This window comes from Aedes albopictus, chromosome 2 (genome assembly GCF_035046485.1).
Source record: "Aedes albopictus strain Foshan chromosome 2, AalbF5, whole genome shotgun sequence".
Taxonomy (NCBI): domain Eukaryota; kingdom Metazoa; phylum Arthropoda; class Insecta; order Diptera; family Culicidae; genus Aedes; species Aedes albopictus.
The window spans coordinates 171401282-171421414 of record NC_085137.1 but is presented as its reverse complement, the minus strand read 5'-3'; positions in this window follow the sequence as shown (position 1 = coordinate 171421414).

Below are 20133 nucleotides of genomic sequence, written 5' to 3'. Positions count from 1 at the left end.
TCAAGGTTAGCTGCGTAGCCTGCAGCAACGAACATCGATGACTCGCTTTGGAGGGTCCATCACGGTAGCATACTGGCGCTTAGCAAGTTTTCCGAGTGGTCCTCACCACTCCCTTTGTCCTCGGAAGCACTAGCGTGCACAAGGGGGGGCAAGGGGGGGCACTTGCCCCCCCTTTTATAAAAAAAATCGGTGCACCATTTTTGCAATTCTTGCGCCTTAGATCATATCACGCAATGTTGAATATCACTGAATCATGGAGGCAACAAATGCACCACTGACACATACAATTTCATACAATATGTCATGCACAACCATGATGTTCTCAGAATCATCTAGGCTAATCTCATGCACCATCGTTTAACTAATCAGTGATGTCAGCACCATATTTGAAAAACATGCACCATTTTGGCATTTCGTATTCCAAAACTGTAATCCATGTACGTGAACCATGGTGACTTCCGCACCACATTGAATTCCAAGCACCATTTTTGCAATTCGTGCACCTAGCCATACAAAATGACGAGTATCACTGAACAACAGTGACGACGATCTAGGTATCCACGCATTATGATGATCTCATGAAATGTCTTTTTATCAATTGAATATCTCATACCTCATACTGATATGCACCATCATGAAATTTTATGCACCATCACAGCTTTTCAAGCACCATTTCAGCGTTTATCATATCATCTAGGCATCTAAAGCACCATAATGGCAGAAGCCTTATATAAAATACATTTTTTTGTATTCTGTGCACCATTTTTTTGCAATTCGTGCACCTAACCATGCAACATGTTGATAATCTTTGAAAAACGGCAACAACTAATGCATCACCTAGCATCATGCACCTTCTTCAAAGCTTTCCATGCACCATTTTGGCTTTCACTATATCATCTAGGCATCTTATGCACCATTATGATGTGGTTCAAATTTGAAATTGATGCACCATTTTGGCATTTCGCATACAAAACAGCATTCCTTGTACCTGGACCATGTTGATTTCTGTGCCACATTGAGTTTTTTTGCATTATTTTTGCAATTCGTGCAATATGTTGAGTATAACAGAATTATGGTAAAACTAATGCACCATACGGACATCATGTAGCTCATTTGCATTCCATGCACCACCATGATGTTCACATAAATATCTAAGCACCATCTGACGCGTCATCTAGGCATTTAATTCACATTTGAATTTCATAAGCTCCATTTTGCCATATCGTACACCTGTACCTGATCCATGTTGACTTCCGCATTACATTGAATACTATGCATCATTTTTGCAATTCTTGCCTTTTGGATCTAACCACCCAATGTTGAGAATCACTTAATCATGGTGGCAACAAATGCACCATTGAGAAATACAATTTCTTAGTATGTCATGCACAACCATGTTGTTCTCAGAATCATCTAGGCTAATCTCACGCGCCATCTTTTTTTTTAACTAATCAGTGATATCAGCACCATATTTGAATAACATGCACCATTTTGGCATTTCGTATTTCAAAACTGTAATCCATGTACGTGAACCATGGTGACTTCGGCAACACATTGAATTCCAAGCACCATTTTTGCAATTCGTGCACCTAGCCATACAAAATGTCGAGTGTCGCTGAATAACGGCGACAACTAATTAGTATTAATACAGCACACTAACATCATGTACCTTCTTCAAAGCGTCCACAGAATCATCTAGGTATCCACGCATTATGCTGATCTCATGCACTATCTTTTAATCAACTAGGAATCTAATGCATCCTACGGATATGCACCATCATGAAATTTCATGCACCATCAAAGTTTTCCAAGCACCATTTCAGCGTTTATTATATCATCTAGGCACCTGATGCACCATTATGTTGTGAGCATCTCATAAAATACTTTTATTTTGTATACTATGCACCATTTTTGCAACTCGTGCACCTAACCATGCAACATGTTGACAAGCTTTGAATAACGATGACAACTATTGCAGCACACTAGCATCATGCGCAATCTTCAAAGCTATCCGTGCACCATTTTGGCATTCACTATATCATCTAGGCATCTTATGCACCATTATGATGTGGTTTACATTTGAAATTGATGCACCATTTTGGCATGTCGCATACAAAATAGCATTCCTTGTACCTGGACCATGTTGATTTCTGTGCCACATTGAGTTTCCAACTTTGTACGAATTGCAAGTGCACCTTAATATGAAACATGAAGGTTATATTCGTCAATCATGGTGAAGCTAATGCACCATACTGACATCATGCATTCCATGAACCACCATGATGTTCACAGAATCATCAAGGCACCATCTTTGAATCAAATATGTGTCTAATAGCGAAATCATGCACCATCGTTTAATTTCATGCATTACTAAAGCTTTTAAAGCTTAATCGTGGCGTTCACCATATCATCTAGGCATTTATTGCACCATTATTTTTGTATGAAGTTTCGTACATCGAAATAGCATTTCATGTACGATGTCAACTCTAATGCATCATACTGACATCATGCACCATATTTGAATGACATGCTCCATATCAGCATTCCATGCACCATACCAATGATCTCAGTGTTACTTAGAGATCCTATACACCATGGTGACATCATGCACCTTTATTGCCGCACGCAATTTGATTTTTATGCAGCACTAACACTTTTATGTTCACACCATCTCCAAATCTCATGCTTCATCTTAGCATTCACATCAAATTGCAATTACTTACCACGCATGCACTATCTTGATGTTCCCTTGATCGTTAAGGTATATAATGTACCATACTCACATCACACATCTTTTTAAAATTATATGCACCTTCTTGGTGTTCATTGCATCATCCACAATTGAAATTTTATATACCACTTTTTAATTCACGAGAATCACTTTACCAGCTCGAGAAATATCTGGAGGAATCCGTGGAGACATTCCAGGAGAAATCCTTGGAGGAATTTGAGAAGGACTCCATGAAGGTCTTTCTGGAGGAATCCCTGGAGGCATTACTGAAGAAGTGCTTGAAAGAATTTTTGAAGGAAGCTCTCAAAAACTGGAAGAGGAGTCCGGAGAAATTCCTGTAGAATTTTCAGGAGAAACTACTAAAAGAATTGCTGAAAAAAATATTGAAGGAATTCCCTAGAGGAATTTCAAGAGGTATCTCTGGAGGCATTATTATTAGCTTTATTAGGGAGATTTTCAGCCCGAGGCTGGTTCATCTCCAATCTGGAGGCATTCCTAATGGAATCCTTGAAGAATTTCCTGGGGGAATCCGTAGAGGAATGGCTGGAAGAATCCGTAGAGGAATTCGTGAAATTATTCATGAAGAATTTTTTGGAGAAATATTTCGACAAACTCCTGGGCAAATTTCTGGAAGAGTTCCGGCAGAGTTCATTGACGAACCTCTGGAGGATTTCCTGGAGTAAACTCTGGAGGCACTCTTGGAAGAAACCATGGAGTAATTCCTGGAAGAATTTCTGGAGGAATCTCTGAAGGAATCCTTGTAAGAACTCCTGGAGGAACTTCTGGAAGAATGTCCGGAGGATTTTCTGCAGGAATCCCTGAGGAAATTTCTGGAGGGACATTTGGAGGAGTTTCTAGAAGAATTCCTGGAGGAAGCTATGGAAAATTGCTGGAGAAATCCCTGATGTAATGCCTGGAGGAGTTCCTAAAGGAATTAAAGGATGAATCCCTGGAGAACAGACAGAATCTGTGGAGGAATCCATGAAATAATTCCTGGATGAATTGCTGGAGGAATTCCTAAAGGATTTATTGGAAAATTTCATGCATGAATTTCTGGAAGAATTATTCGAGGAATTCATAGACGAATCCTTGCAGACATTACTGGAGAAATCTCTGGAGGAATCAGTGGGGGCATTCCTGAAGTAATCTTTGGAAGAACCCTGGAAAAAATCCTGGAGGAATTCCTGGAGGCATTTTTAAAAGAATTATTGGAAGAATTTCTTGAGGATTTTCAGGAGGAATCCCTGGAGACATACATAGTGGAATCGTTGGAAATCCATTCTCTATGAAATTTCCTGGAGAAATCCCTGCTGTAATCCTAGGAGGAATTTCTGTAGGAATCCGTGAAGGAGTTCCAGGATGAATCCCTGGAAAAATCCTAGAGAAATTTCTGGACGAATCCCTAGAGGTTTTTCTGGAGAAATTCCTGAAAAAATGCAGGAATTCCTGGAAGAATTTCTGGAGGATTTTCTTAAGGAATTCTTTGAAAAATTTCTGGAAAAATATTTGCGGCTTCCTGGAGGAATGATTAAAGGAACTCCTCGAGCAATTCCTGAAAGAATTCCTAGAGGGATTTTTGAGAAATATCTGAAGAAGTTCATTGAAGAATCCCTGGAAGAATTCCTGAAGAAATTCCTGGAGAAAATCCTGACGAAATCTATGGAGGAACTCCTAGAGAAATTTTTCGAGGAATTCCCAGAAGAGTTCCGGGAGAAGTTTTTTTCTGGAGAAATCCGTGGATGAATTCTTGGAGGAATCCATGAAGATTTTTTAGAGGATTTTCTGGAGCAATAACAAATTGTTGCAGGAGAAATTTCTGGAGAGATTCTTGGATAAATTCCAGAAAAATTCCTGTAAAAATTTCTGTAGAAATCGCTGGAGGAATTTTTCGAAAAAATCCTGGAAGAGTTCCGGGAGAAATTTCTTCAGGATTTCCTGGAGAAATCCGAGTAGGAATTCCATAAGGAATCCTTGCAGAAATTCCTGGAAGAATCCCTGTAGAAATTTCTGGTGGTATTCAAGAAGGAATTACTGAAGGAATTTTTGAAGGAATTAATGGAAGAATTCTTGGAGGAATTCCCGAAAGAGTTCTTTGAGGTATTTTTTGCGAAACATTTTTGGAGGAATTCCTGGATGATTTTCTTGAGGAATCTCTGGAGAAATTCCTGCAGGAATCCATGTTTGCATTCCGGAAGGTATTTCTGGATAAATTCCTGAAGATTTTTTTGGAGGAAATAATGGAGGAATTGATTTATGAATTCTTAGAGAGATAACTAGATAAATTTCGGGATGAATTCTTTAAGGAATTTCTGGACAAATAATTAAGGCTTCCTGGAGGAATGTTTCGAGATTTGTTGATTTTTTTCGGTGAAAAAAGACTTTCCAAATCGTTTTGGCATAACTTTTCGGCCTACTTCATTCAGCCATCATCAGATTTACACAAAACGTTTGTTCTCCACCACTGTGGCCTGGAGGAATGACTGGAGGAACTCCTCCAGGAATTTGTGAAGGATTTTTTTTTTTAGCAATTTCTGAAGAAACTCATGGATGAATTCCTGTATAAATTCACGACGGAATTGTCTGATACATTCCTGGAGGAATCCATGGAGAAATCCCTGGAGGAATTCCTAGAGAAATTCCCGGAAAAGATCCGGGAAAAATCCTTCAGAATTTTCGGGAGGAATTCGTCGAGAATTTCTGGAAGAATCCCTGGAGACAATATTTAAGGAATTCTGGCAGAAATTCTTGAAGAATTTTCTGTAGGAATTCCTGGAGGAACTCCTGCAACAAATCCTGGAGGTATTTCATGAGGATTCCATGAAAGTCTCCCTGGAGGAATTCCTAGAAGAGTTCTGGGAGAAATTGATTAAGGATTATGTGGAGGATTCCGTGGAGGATTTTGTGGAGGAATTACTGGATGAATTCCTTGTGAAATTTCTGGTGGAATCCATGGAGGTATCCCTGAAGGATTTCTTGGAAGGATTCCGGGAGATATTCCTTTAAGATTCTCTGAAGGAATTCTGACAGAGCATTTTCTGGAGGAATTCCATGAGGTATTTCTGGATGAATTTTTCAGGAAAATTATGAATAAATCGTTGAGGAAATGAATCCCTGAAGAAGTCCTTGAGAATTTCCTGCAGAATTTCCTGGAGGAATCCATGGAAGAATTGCTTGAGAAATTCCAGGAGGAATTCCTGGAAGAGCTCCGGGAGAAATTCCTTCAGGATTTTCTGGAGGAATCCGTGGAGCAATTCCTTGAAGAATCCCTGAAGGAAATATTGAAGAAATTCTGGCAGTCATTCCTAGAGGATTTTTTCTAGAATAAATTTCAAGAGGAATCTCTGGAGGAATTCATGGGGGTAATTCTGGAGGAATTCCTGGAGGTAATTCTGAAGAATTACTGGAATATTAACTGGAGGAATTATTTGGGGAAATTCTGGAGAAATATATGAGGCTTCATGGAGAAATTTCTGTAGTATTTTTTAAAAGAATTTCTGAAGAAATCTTTTAACGAATCCCTGCAGGAATTTCTTGAGCTACTTCTAGAAAAAGTTCTGGAGAAATTCTTGGAGGAATGCAAGGAGGATTTCCTGTAGGAATTCATCGAGGAATGCAAGGAGGATTTCCTGTAGGAATTCATCGAGGAATTCCTGGAGGGATTCTAGGAAGAGTTCAGGGAGACATTCCTTCAGGATTCTCTGGATGAATTCTGGCTAAAATTCCCAGAATATTTTTAGAGGAATCCCTAGAGGAGTTCCTGGAAGCATTTTTGGCACTCTACCTTAAAAAATTTCTGAAAGAATTCCTGGAGGAATTCTTGAGGAATTTCCGAAGAAATTCATGGATGCATCCTCGGAGGAATTCCTGAAGAAATGATTTGAGAATTTCCTCAAGAATTTCTTGGAGTAATCCTTCGGGGAATTCAAAAAATTCTCGGAGGAATTCCTGGAAGAGTTCCGTGAAAAAATCCTTTAGGATTATCTGGTGGAATCCGTGGATAAATTCTAAGAGGAATCCCTAGAGGAAATATTGTAGAAATTCTGGCAGTCATTCCTAAAAGATTTTTTGCTAAATGAAATTTCAGGAGGAATGTCTGGAGGAATTATTGGAGTATTTACCAGAGGAATTATTTGAGGAATTCCTGGAGAAATATATGAGGTCTAGTATGAGGCTTTTTGGAAAAAATAATTAAGGAATGTCTGAAGGAACTTCTCGAGGAATTCTGGAGGAATTTCTGAAGACATTCATTATAAAAACCCTGGAGGAATTCCTGAAGAAATTTCAGGAAAAACCCTGGAGAAATTCCTAGGGGGTTCCGTGGAGAATTCCCTGGTTGAATTTCTCGCGGAATTCCTGGATGAGTTTCGGGTGAAATTACTTTAGGATTTTCTGGTGGAGTCCATGGATGAATTTCGGGGAGAAATCCCTTGAGGCATATCGGAGGAATTTCTGGAGGAATGTCTGAAGGAACTACTCGAGCAATTTTTGAATACCTGGAAGAAATTTTTAAGGAATTTCTGAAGAAATTTATGAATGAATCCCTTAGGAACTCTTGGAGAAATTGCTGTAAAAAATCCTGAAAAAAATCCTGGAGGAATCCGTGGAGGATTTCCTGGACAAATTCCTTGCGGAATTCCTCGAGGAGACATTCTTGGGGAATTCTGGCAGAAATTCCAAGAGGATTTTCTGAAGGAATTCCTGGAGCAATTGCTGGAGGAATTCCTGGAGGAATTTCAGGAGTTCATCCTCGACACATTTCTGAAAGAATTCCTGGTGGAGTTTCTGGAGGATTTTTTGAGAAATTTCTGAAGAAAATTCATGGATGAATCCCTGGAGGAATTTCTGAAGAAATTCTTTGAGAATTTCTTGGAGGAATCCATGGAAAAATCCTTGGAAAAATTTCTCGACGAATTTCTGGAAGAATTCCGTGAGAAATTCCGTCAGGATGTTATGAAGGCATCCGTGAAGGAAATATTGGAGGGATTCTGGCAGACATTCATGGAGGATATTTCCTAGAAAAATGTCAGGAGGGATCTCTGAAGGAATGTTTGGAGTATTTTGTGGAGGAACTCCTGGAGGATTTATTTGAGAAATTTCTGGAGAAATATATGAGGCCTTCTGGAGAAATGCCTGAAGGAACTCCTGGAAGGAATTTCTGGAAGTAGTTTTTGAGGAATTTCTGAAGAAATTCAGTAATTAATCTCTGGAGAAATTCCTGCAGAAATTTCTGGAAAAATCCTAAAGAAATTCTTGGAGGATTCCGTGGAGGTATTCCTGGAAGAGTTTCAGGATAATTTGTTTAGGCTTTTCTGGAGGTATTCCTGGAAGAAATCCCTGGTGGCATATTGGAGAAATTTCTAAAGAATTGTCTGAAGGAACCCCTCGAGGAATTTCTAAAGGAATACCTGGAGGCATTTCTGAAGAAATTCATTAATAAATCCCTGAAGGAATACCTGAAGCAATTCCTGGATTGATTGATTGATCATGCTATATCATAGAGACTTTCAGCCCTTGGCTGGTTCGTCTCTCTGAAATTCCTGAAAAAAAATCATGGAGAAATTACTGGAGGAATCCGTGAAGGATTTCCTGGAGGAATTCCTCGCGGAATTTGTGGAGGAGTTCCGGGAGACATTCTTTAAGAATTCTCTGGAGAAATTCTGGCAGAAATTCCTATAGGATTTTCTGGAGAAATCCCTGGGGGAATTTCTGGAGGAATTCCTGCAGGATTTTTTAGAGGAATTCCTGTAGGAATTTCCTGGCGTTCTTTATCGAGAAATTTCTGAAAGAATTTCTGGACGAATTTGTGGAGGAATTTTAGAAGGATTTTTAGAAGGATTTTTTGAAGTAATACACGGATGAATCCCTGGAGGAATTCCTGAAGAAATTTCTTGAGAATTTCCCGGATAATTTCTGGAGGAATTCCTGGAAGACTATCTTGAGAAATTCCTTTAGGATTTTCTTGGAGAATCCGTGGAGGAAATATTGAGGGAATTCTGGCAGACATTCCTAGAGGATTATTCCTAGAAGAAATTTCAGGAGGAATCTCTGGAGGAATTTCTGAAGGAAATTTTGGAGGAATTCCTGGAGGATTTTTTTTTTGAGGAATTTCTGGAGAAATATATGAGACTTCCTGGAGGAATTTCTGAAGGAATTATTAGAAGAATTTTTGGGGGTATTCCTGGAGGAATTCATGCACGAATTATTGGAGAAATCCCTAAGGAATCTCTGTTGATTGCAACAAGAATTCCGATCAAAATGTTCTATCTATGAATACTGACTTAATATATGGAGTTTTCTCACATTCTGACATCACTAATTGTCCAGGATGAAAATTCTTTCAAAATGACAATTTTTTTTTATCATAATTGATAACATTCTCTATATTCTTTTTTGTATTTGATACCCCAAGTAACATTTTTAGTTTTATGATGTACTACAAGGTTGCTATAAATCAATCTCCATAAAACACTTATCAAAGAAACAACATCTTCATTGCTTCTACCAAGACCTCATGAAGAATGGAATCCGGCCAATTGGCCCACCCTTGCGAAGGTTGTGAAGAGTGCTACATGTCAATTGCAATAAACAGGGATGGCATTCACCATTTGCAAAGAGTTTCATTCACTTGCTACTATCTCAGTTCATAAGCATGCTATCAAAAAACAATGTATGGATGACTTTTACCTTGTAGTTTTATCTGAAAGTTTGCCAAATAGGGTATTGGTTCCCTTATTAAGCATGTGGCTCCCATTTTCATCCTATGAAAAACAAAGGAATGAAACGCTGTTTGTTTTGTTTCTTATTTTTGTATTTTTTGTTAGAAGTGAGCACCCATGAAAACAAAAAGAACGGAATCAATCGGTGCCGTAATCGCTTGTTTTCGAATAGGATTAATATGGGAGCGTGAGATTACTGATGGAACACATACCCTATCATAAGGGTCGCACACGCATGCTCGACTTGTGAGCGAGCTGTGAAAGCAACTCTCCACTCCGTGAATGTAATTTACATTCACGGCGTGGAGAATTGCTTTCACAGCTCGCTCACGAGTTAAGCATGCGTGTGCGACCCTTATGATATTCGGCAAACTTTCAGATAAAACTACAAGGTAAAAGTCATCCATACATTGTTTTTTGATAGCATGCTTATAAACTGAGATAGTAGCAAGTGAATGTAACTCTTTGCAATTGGTGAATGCCATCCCTGGCAATAAAGCAGTATGACATTTGTAATAACCTTCTCCAGGTCACTCTGTCATGGCAGCTGCTACTTCCACTAGCGAGGGCATTCATAATAACATTGTGGCATTTATAAATATTTCTTTGCTTCGATAAATTAATTTAGAAAATCAATAATCTTTCAGTCAAGCTTCAAAATTAAAAAATATCACGATAAGTTTTTTTTTGCTATACAGTGCCTTAATTTTCATGGACCAATGGAATTTACTGTGAAAAGTGGCGTAAAACATCCGTAAAACAAGTTCCCCCTTCGAAATCGGTATTATTTTAAAATGTTTTATTGGAAAAATTATGTTAAGTTTTTCGATGAAATAGCAGTTTTGACGAAGTTTGCCTAAAACATTCCTGTTATGGTTTCTTTCACAGCACGACATAATTTTTGTTCAAGATTATGCCGAATAATACGAATTGTGTCATAGAAAAGCGTTCTAAATTACAGTATAAATCAACGAGAAGCTCTGCATTTAATATGGAGAATGCGAAAATCTCATTTTTATCAGCGTTGCTACTTTGCTTTCATAAAAGCATTCATTAATGCAAACAAATTTGAAATCGCATTTATGAACACCGTATACATGCCGAAAGGTTGCTTTAAATGCCGATATTAGACCGTTCAGCAATTTTTCAACATTTGTGAGATCGAACAGCAGCCGGATAACAAATTGACAGGTGCACCGCTTTGTTTACTTTTGAATCATCTTTCGCGTAAATTGTTCGCATTTTAAATTGTGCAAAAGCGCTTCCATATCGCGGCTACATATAAGCTAAGATCATATAAGTAGGTATGTATGTAACTATTTCACACTCAGTAACAACATCACAGTGGAAAACGGCCACGTACCGCTTCAGTTCAGATTCTGCAAATGACTTTCTATGACGACTCAGAGTTCAGATTTGAGGATAAGGTCGTCTCCGAACTTTCCAGTTTGACATGGTGTTTGCGTCCCGCGTAGTGATCGGTTTATCTATTCAGGTCCTATTCTAAGGTTTGAAGGAGCCAGGCAACAACATTGCTACTATCCAGATAAAACTTGCTAGCAAATTGTGGTTCCTTCTGCTACTCCTCGCAGTGATACAAAAAATGAATGACAGTGACCGCTGGGTGCGATAGCCACTCCGTTTTAATAGTGGCATTTATTGAAACAAACCAATCTTGTAGAAAATTTTATTATGGTTTTTATAAGTGTCAATTCGACAGGTTTATCGAACGGCTTTATGAAGGCATAGGATGCCTCGTTAAATTAGTTATTAAAACTAATCAATGTTTGATTTTATTTTCTACCTACAAAAGGTTACCGAGATAGCCAGTAGTAAAATGTTTGCTTTGCATTGTTAAATGCGCTCTTTAGGTAAAGTAGCATGTTAATTGCTACAATAAAACCCTTATAAATAAGCATGAAAGCTGAAAGGTTGTCAATTTGTTACTTGGGACGTTTGTAAAATTTTATAAGAGTCGAGATAATGACTTCATTTTAAAGTTTCGCATTGCCTTGAAATCATCACCATCCGAAGCCTTCTCTAGAATCCCAATATGAAGTACTTGGCAATGTAAGCACCACAGCATGTAGAAACCCCTTCTTGGGAATTCATATTGCGTGTAACACCATAATTCTATTTTGCACCATCATGATCATACATATATTACACCATCATTGAAGTGCCCCCCCTAAGCAAGAACCCTGCGCACGCTAGTGCTCGGAAGGCGGGCAGGGTCAACCCCGCGCCAGCGCCCAACTGTTTTGCAGACATCAAGAACTGATGCAACCAGATCTGACCTGCTGTAGGCAAGGGTATCACTACCCTCCAGGCCTTATCAGCTGCACCAGAAGGTTGCTGACAGCAGGGTCTCCACCAGTCCCGGCCTTTACCGGGGACCGCTTTCCAATCGCAGCCTCGGATCCAGCCCAGTAGACCAACGCCACGACAGCAACGCCACCAGGACTTCCTCTCCGCGACCACTTAATCGCTGTAAGGGTTGATTTCGACCGCAGGGCACCGGTATGACCTATGAAGCTGACTCCGAACCTCTGGACCATCTCTTGTACCACATCTGAACTAAACATTCAGATAGGCCACGCGCCATCTCCTCTGTGGCTTCCAGACGATATGGGTGATAGCCTTTGAAACGGCATGCCAGCTAAACTCATCCCTACACATCCTCTGGACAAAGTTGTCCGGAGCTCTGTCCTCTCCGCATGTGGCAAGCATGTGGTCACGCATTATGCTAAAACGCGGGCACACGAACAAAACGTGTTCCGCCGTTTCCTCTAAACCAGCACAAACAGGGCATTCGGGGGAACACCGTGTAGATACCATCGGAGACAACCATGGCCTGAAAGGACCTGTGTCAGGTGGCGCCTAATTATCCAATTATCTACTCTCGGTATCAACCTGTGGGTCCACCATCATTATGTGGAACTGTCTCACGCGCGCTGCCATTTGACCATAGAGGCCATCCTGGCAGTCATGCGTATGCCTCTTGTGCCGCGCATTTTGAAGCACTCCATATCCTCCCTGATAAGGATGCCGATAGGCGCCATACCAGTGATGACGCAGAGTGCATCGTGTGACACGGTACGGTACGCACTTGCAACCCTCAGGCACATCAGCCTGTAAGTACTTTCCAGCTTACCACGTTACTTAGCGCAGTGCCCCACGCCAGGCCTTCATACCTTAGTATGGACGTATGGACATCATCCGGGACAGTGCCGCAATAGCAGTGGAGGCTCTTTTACAGGCATAATCAACGTGGCTACTGAAGGTGAGCTTATCGTCGATCATCACGCCCAAGTGTTTGACGGAGCGCTTCGATGTGATAGTGCAACTGATCACCGCTTGCTGCCCCGACTCCCGGTTGTTCACAACCGTTACCTCAGTTTTGTGCTGAGCCAACACAAGCCAGTTTCTTGGACCTCATCCACGTCTCCACAACATTGATCGAGTGGGTGGTAGTCAACTCCAATTCTCCGATAGATTCACCGTTAACCTCCAGCGTAATGTCGTCAGCGAACCGACGATCTCTACTTAAACTGGGAACTCTAACCTCAACACCTCGTCGTACATGACACTCCTTAACACCGAATCCAGGATGGAACCTTGCGGGACTCCTGAGGTTATGTGAAAGCACGTCTGACCTAGCTTCCGATCCACTCTGTGTCATAAACTAGTACTCGATTCTGGAAGTAACTTCGAAGTAACTTCCGAGAATCTTGTACAGGTACCTGGGAATCCCTAGACGCAATAGCGCATTTGTAATAGCTGGCCAGCTGGCGTTATGAAATGCATTCCTTACATTAAGAGTCACTACTGCACAGTAACGAATCCCCCTTCTATTGCTTTCTCGGTGGTTTTTGTAACCGACAGGATAGCGTGTACGGTCGACCTCCCTTTCCCTAAGCCATACTGGATACTCGAAAGACCATTTTCACCCTCGGTGTACCTCAACATCCTATTGAGGATGATCTTTTCGAGCAACTTCCCCGCCGCGTCGATCAAATATATCGGTCTTTGCAGATGGGTCTTTGAGTGGTTTCCCCGCCTTTGGCAATAGAACCAGGCTCTGCCTCTTCCATGCTTCTGGAAAACTCCCTCGTCCTGGCAATTCTGCATAGCAGACCTGAACATCTCGGGAGCCTCTGCAATAGCTACTCCGTCCGGACCTGGGGCCTTACCTACGCTAAGGGTCTTTGCTATCCCCGAAAGTTCCACATCGGTGACCCAGTCCCCGGCTGTCCTACGAAAGGAGGCCAAGGACTAGGATCCTGACGCGGAAAAAGCCCCTCAATATTCCCCTTCAACATCGCTAGAGATTGTTCTGTAGGAGTCATTACACCTATCGTCTTAGCCATCATGTTTGCTTGTCTTATCTCGGTCGTCAGCGCGGCTTTTGCAGTGACGAACACCACCCGCCGTTCGTTTTGCTCTTCCTCTGATCGTGCTCGCTGAATCCGCCGCATCGCTTGAGTCCACTAGTAAGCCGATGGTCTCCCATTTCTAGGGTGGACTCGCCTATAGGCATTGTCGCATCGCACGCACGCGAGAGCACCGCTACCAGCTCGTCGCCGTCTAAACCAAGTAGGTTTCGCTCACGGCGGAGCGTCTCCTTAAGTACCCCTTCGTCAAAGTATGATGTCTTCCACCTGCGATGGCTTGGCCTTCGCCTCTTCCTCTATCCGCTGCCCGCTGTTGTTGTAATCATTACTGTAGCGAACTGCCAGGTGATCGCTGTGAGTGTAGCTATCGTCTACTCTCCAGTTAGAACTACTTGTTAGGCCAGGACTACAAAAAGTAACGTCAATAATCGACTCCGCACCGTTCCGACTATAGGTACTCTTGGTACCAACAATAGCCAGGTCGACATATAGTATGGCTAGTAGTGTCTGTAGCAGGATCTGACCTCGCTGGTTCGTGAAACAGCTTCCCCATTCCATGGCCCAGGTATTAAAGTCACTCGCTATTACCACCGGCCTTCGTCCTGTTATCACGGGCGTCATACAGTCCAGCATCTGCGTGAACTGCTTGATTGGCCACCGCGGATGCGCATAACAGCTACAGAAGAAGACCCCGTTTACTTCGGCGACCACGAAACACTCACAGGTAGTAGACACCAACTCCTGGAGGGGGTTTTTACCCGTCATCCATATCATCGCTATTTTTCTGGACCCATCCACGACCCAATTGCCGCTGCCGGCGGGTACTTGGCATGGGTATGATGGTGATATCTGTCCTCCACTCAGAAACCGCCTGACGAATATGTTGCTGAGCCGCGTCACAGTGGTTCAGGTTCATCTGCGTTATCTGCACTATGATTTGTTCTCTGCGGCTTTCTTGAAGGCCGGACACCTTGGACCAACCCGTACGATGCCTGTTGTTCACGGATTTCCCGGTACAAATTTGACAAATGGGTGGACTCGTGCAGCCTTGTGCCTTATGGTCTTCGGCGTCACATATACTACACAGTTTGCTCCTGTTAGGACCTTTGCAGTCTAACACACTTAAATTGAGAAATTGATCTCGGTAAACGGTTTACCGAGAATCCAACAGCTGATATCTCGGTAAAATATTTACTGATTCTCGGTAAAATTTTTACCGAGATTTCGGTAAACCATTACCGAGTCTCGGTGAACTTTGCCGAGTTGGATTACCGAGATCTCGGCAAAGTTTTAACGACATCTCGGTAAAACTTTTACCGAGATTCAGTAAAAATTATTACCGGATTCTCGGCAATCCGTTTGCTGAGGTCGGCGATTTAATTTAAGTGTGAATGACTTATGTCTTGGTTTAAGACACCTGAAACAAATCTCCGATGACTCGTGGAAGGTCAGATGACATACGCACCAACCTACCTAAATCCTCCCTACTTTAACGGACTTTTTAACGTCCGCCATAGGTAGCTGAACCAAAACTACCTGTGTCTCTGCCGTCCCCTTCCGTAGCCTAACGGCTGCGGCGGCCACCTGCACCTCGCACTGTTGCCGCAGTGCCGTGACGAGCTCTTTCACTTCGGTGACCTTGTCTAGGGTTCTCACCTTCTGAGTCGCCTCTTGTGTGAGAGCCCCCACCTCTATCCCTTCGCCTAAGACCTCTTCCGCACAAACTTTTGTAGGCGGCGCCCTTGCGCTCCTTATCACGCTTCAGCTCCAGGATCATCACGTTCGTACGAGTACGTCTAAGGCAGCCCTAGCCATCTTGATCCGTGCACCTATGTCGATCTTGGCTCCACCATCGGCCGCCAATTGGCTACCAAGGTATTGGAAGCTTTTAACATTCTCTACTCCTACTGCTTCCCCAGCTACTGTGACGCTGGTAGGGTTGACCGTGTTTACATCTAACGATTTGGGCTTGTTGGCGTTGATGGTAAGACCTGCCGCCGAGGAGTGATCGGCAAGATCATCGAGCTTACTCTGCATATCAGAGCGCCGTTGAACAAGGAGAGTAACGTCATCCAGCCAGTTCGAAGTCATTTAGGTGCTCCGTGGTAATGGAATGCCCCAGCAACCCACGACTTGGTTCACGATTAATCGCACCTACAGGGATCTCGTCGATTACGATGAAGAGCAGTTGCGGTGACAGTATACATCCTTGCCTCACTCCAGCAACGACCCGGATGGGATTGGACAAAACACCGTTGTGCAGTACTCTACACGAAAATGCCCTGTACTGTGCTTGAATAAGTCCGATGATTTTCTTAGGGAGACCACATGTATTCATGATTGAGAAGGTCGTAATCAATAAACACCAGGTAGAGAGACTCTTGCAATTCATCGGTTTGCTCCTAGATGATACGGAGCGTGACGGAATTCTGCTTGATGCCGTCGGAGAGTTGCTTTGAAGAGGACAATGAGAACTATGCACGATGCCCGCCAATTATCGCATACAGTTAGGTCACCCTTTTTGGGCACCTTTACTAAGACGCCTTACATCCAGTCAACCGGAAATGTAGCGGTTCGATTTCATGCTACTGATGGCTGTTTCTATCTGCTGTAATGATGGAGCTTCGGTGTTAATACGGGTAATGCGTCGAATCCTTGGTGGATCATGCTGAGGTGTTAGTGACATGGCCGACGCTTGGAAAAGGTCGGGTCGGTCAATAGCTGTCCAGATGTGTCTTTCACGGGCATCGTAGCATTCATCTTAGCCCCACTAAGGCGACGTGAGCCATCGTGGAGAGGACGAATGTCGCCGGTAAGTGCGGCTTTCTAGCCTTCGTCAGGAGTCCGTTCACGCTCTTTTGTCCCGTGTACATGACCGCTTCACTTTCTTCTCAAGCTTCCACCTTCCGGAATATCCGCAGCACGATTCTCCAGACGTCAATCTGTATTATCCAATGTTCGGCCAACGTACTTCGCTCAGTACTATGTAGAATCTCAAGCTTCATACGGCATGCTTCATTGGCTAGTTGTGCCAGTTTACTCTGCTGGGCTGTCAATACATTTCAAGTTCCAATTCTTGTCCGTGACGTAGAATCAGTTCGAAATATTTTATTTTTGGTTTCTTTAACGGTTTTTGGGTTTCGAGAACAGTAGGTTGTTGACCTAAGGCCCCCTATCCACTGTGGTGGGGCTGCCACCTTAGATATATCTTCCGGTGGAGGAGCATTTCATACTCAGTCACTGGATGCCAGAACAGACGCTGTTTGAGCCGCACCTCGTTGGTGAATAGACTCGCGTGGGACGTACCTCATCAATCTAGCTGAAGTCAGAAAGGCAACAGTGCCCACCCAGCCTGCACTACCAGCTAAGCACACGACTATTAGCAGGCGGTCTTTATCATCGATTGACCCGTTGAAGCATGAGGTAGGGACTTGTTAGGACCAGAGCTACGTTGGACGCTCTCCTTATCGATTAACCTATTTGCAGTCTCTAATACTGTTCCAAAAAAAAATCAACTGAATTCATTCAAATGCAACTAAAAAATTACGATAGATGTAAAGTGGTGGGGTGTTGAAAGTTTGAATTCCACTACCAGATAATATCGCGGAAACTGCTTCAACACAACCGGTCAGGCATCCAGCCAACCAAACCAGTGCGCTGTCAGCATATCCATACGCACCCCGAAAATCGTCGTCATCTCCTTGCACTTTCGGAGCCAACTACCGCACCATGCCCACCATAAAGGAGTAAGTGTGATTCGATGCGATGGCGATGTGCTGCTGCTGCAGTTCGGTTCAACGAGCATCTCTTTTGGCTAAACTCTTTGTGCCTTACCCCTCGTGGGACAATAAATCAAATCACGATCCAACTGCGAGATACACAAGGCCATAAGAGAGATAGATTCTGGCTCCACTGGTGATGAGGACGCCGATGGGTGGCGGTGGCGGTGGCGCCGGTTGGTACCCGGGTGGTGAAGGTGGTTGCAAGTGCATATCTCGCCTTGACGGTCCTGTATAGCTAGCAGCGTCGCCGCCGGCCGTCGGTGCCAACCAGTCAGTGTCAGTGGGGAGGGAATAGGATTCGCCCCACATAGACGCGGAGCGAGCCCCTTTCAGGAGGACCGACTGCGACGTATTCTCCTCGCATCGCGCTTTCGTATTTTAACTGGCTGGGAGATGAAAAACAAGGAGAGCTTGAATCGATCGACTGCGAGATCTAGCTAGGAAGAATGAATTATTGCTGCAGATGTTGAAAGACGCAGTGCCCATAGGTTCTCCAACAACGCGTTTTTGGCCGCTTTCCGACGGGCCGTCAGAAAAGCGTCGGTTGTCGCCGCTACACTACTGACTCTGACTGGCAAAGGACACACCGACACACACTACGCGTCGAACCGATTGTCATCTAATTGCGTTATTTATGGGACACGCGCTGGAATTCAGATGCACGGTTTGTCTCTTGAGTTTTCTAGTCGTCTGAAGTGGGTTGCATAAATGTTGAAGGTGTCTTGTCAAGCACAGAAAGTTCTTAAAAGCGGGAAAGCCTTTGCGTATCCAACTATTGCAGTCAAATCAATTAGGGAGATAACCAAACTGTTCAAAATTTTGAGTCATGCAAAAATACACTTTTGCAAGTTTTTTCAGAACGAATTCACTGGTGACCAAATTCAATTTAAACCTTTCAGGACAACTTTTAAAATTAAGCTTTTTGCCTTTCTCGTACACTAAGTGTACTGGAAAGGCTATATGTTCACTCCAAAAATAACTTTTTGATAGAAGCCCCGGAGGGTCGAATCATATATACCGATCAACTCAGCTCGACGAATTGAGGTGATGTCTGTGTGTACGTGTGTGTGTGTATGTGTGAGTGTGTACAAAATAACTCACATCACTTTTTGGCAGTAAACCTCAACCGATTTCAATGACCGACAGTTCATTCAACGCGGAATCTGGTTCCATTGTTTCCTATTGAAAATGGTTTGGATCGGTCCAGCCGTTCCGGAGATATGGCCATTTAGGTGTTCCGGAACGGTAGCCCAGGAAGGGACCAGATATGAAAATGCATCAAACCTATGCATGCGATACATCAAACCATGGCATTTTCGATAACCTGATGAGCGCTAAGCAGAAAAATAGTCTAAGACCATATCTGAACCGGTAGTGTTCCCGAACCGGTTCTGGGTGTCCCGCTGGAAGTGGCCAAATATACAATTGAACCAAACCCATGCATGCGACACAACAAACCACGGCATTTTCGATGACCTGATGGACAATGAGCAGGAAAATCATCTCAGGCCATATCTAAACCGGTAGTGTTCCGCAACCGGTTCTAGGCGTTCCACTGGAAGTGGCCAAAAATACAATTGAACCAAACCCATGCATGCGACACATCCTACCACGGCATTTTCGATAACCTGAGGAGCGGTAAGCAGGAAAATATTCTCAGACCATATCTGAATCGGTAGCGTTCTGGAACCGGTTCTAGGCGTCCCGCTGGAAGTGGCAAAACATACAATTGAACCAAACCCATGCATGCGACACATCAAACCACGGCATTTTCGATAACCTGATGAGCGGTAAGCAGGAAAATAGTCTTAGACCATATCTGAACCAGTAGTGTTCCCGAACCGATTCTAGGCGTCCCGCTGAAAGTGGCCAAATATACAATTGAACCAAACCCATACATGCGACACATCAAACCACGGCATTTTCGATGACCTGATGGACAATGAGCAGGAAAACCATCTCAGAGCATATCTGAACCGGTAGTGTTCCCGAGCCGGTTCTAGGTGTCCCGCTGGAAGTGGCAAAACATACAATTGAACCAAACCCATGCATGCGACACATTAAACAACGGCATTTTCAATAACCTGATGAGTGGTAAGCAGGAGAATAGTCTCGGACCATATTTGAACCGGTAGTGTTCTGAAACCGGTTCTAGGCGCCCCGCTGGAAGTGGCCAAATATACAATTGAACCAAACCATACATGCGACACATCAACCCACGGCATGTTCGATGACCCGATGTACAATGAGCAGGAAAATCATCTCAGACCATATCTGAACCGGTAGTGTTCCGGAACCCGTTCCGGGGTTCCCGCCGAAGTGGTTAAATCTGAAAGAGAAACAAACCCGTACATGCGTCACATCAAATAGCGGCGTTTTAGATTACCTAATGAACGGCCAGCAAGTGTTTCGGAATCGGTTTTGAGTGGCCGGAAGAGGCCAAATGTAAAAGTAAACCAAATCCAGTCATGTGACACATCAAATCGTGGCTTTTGCGATAACCTGATGAA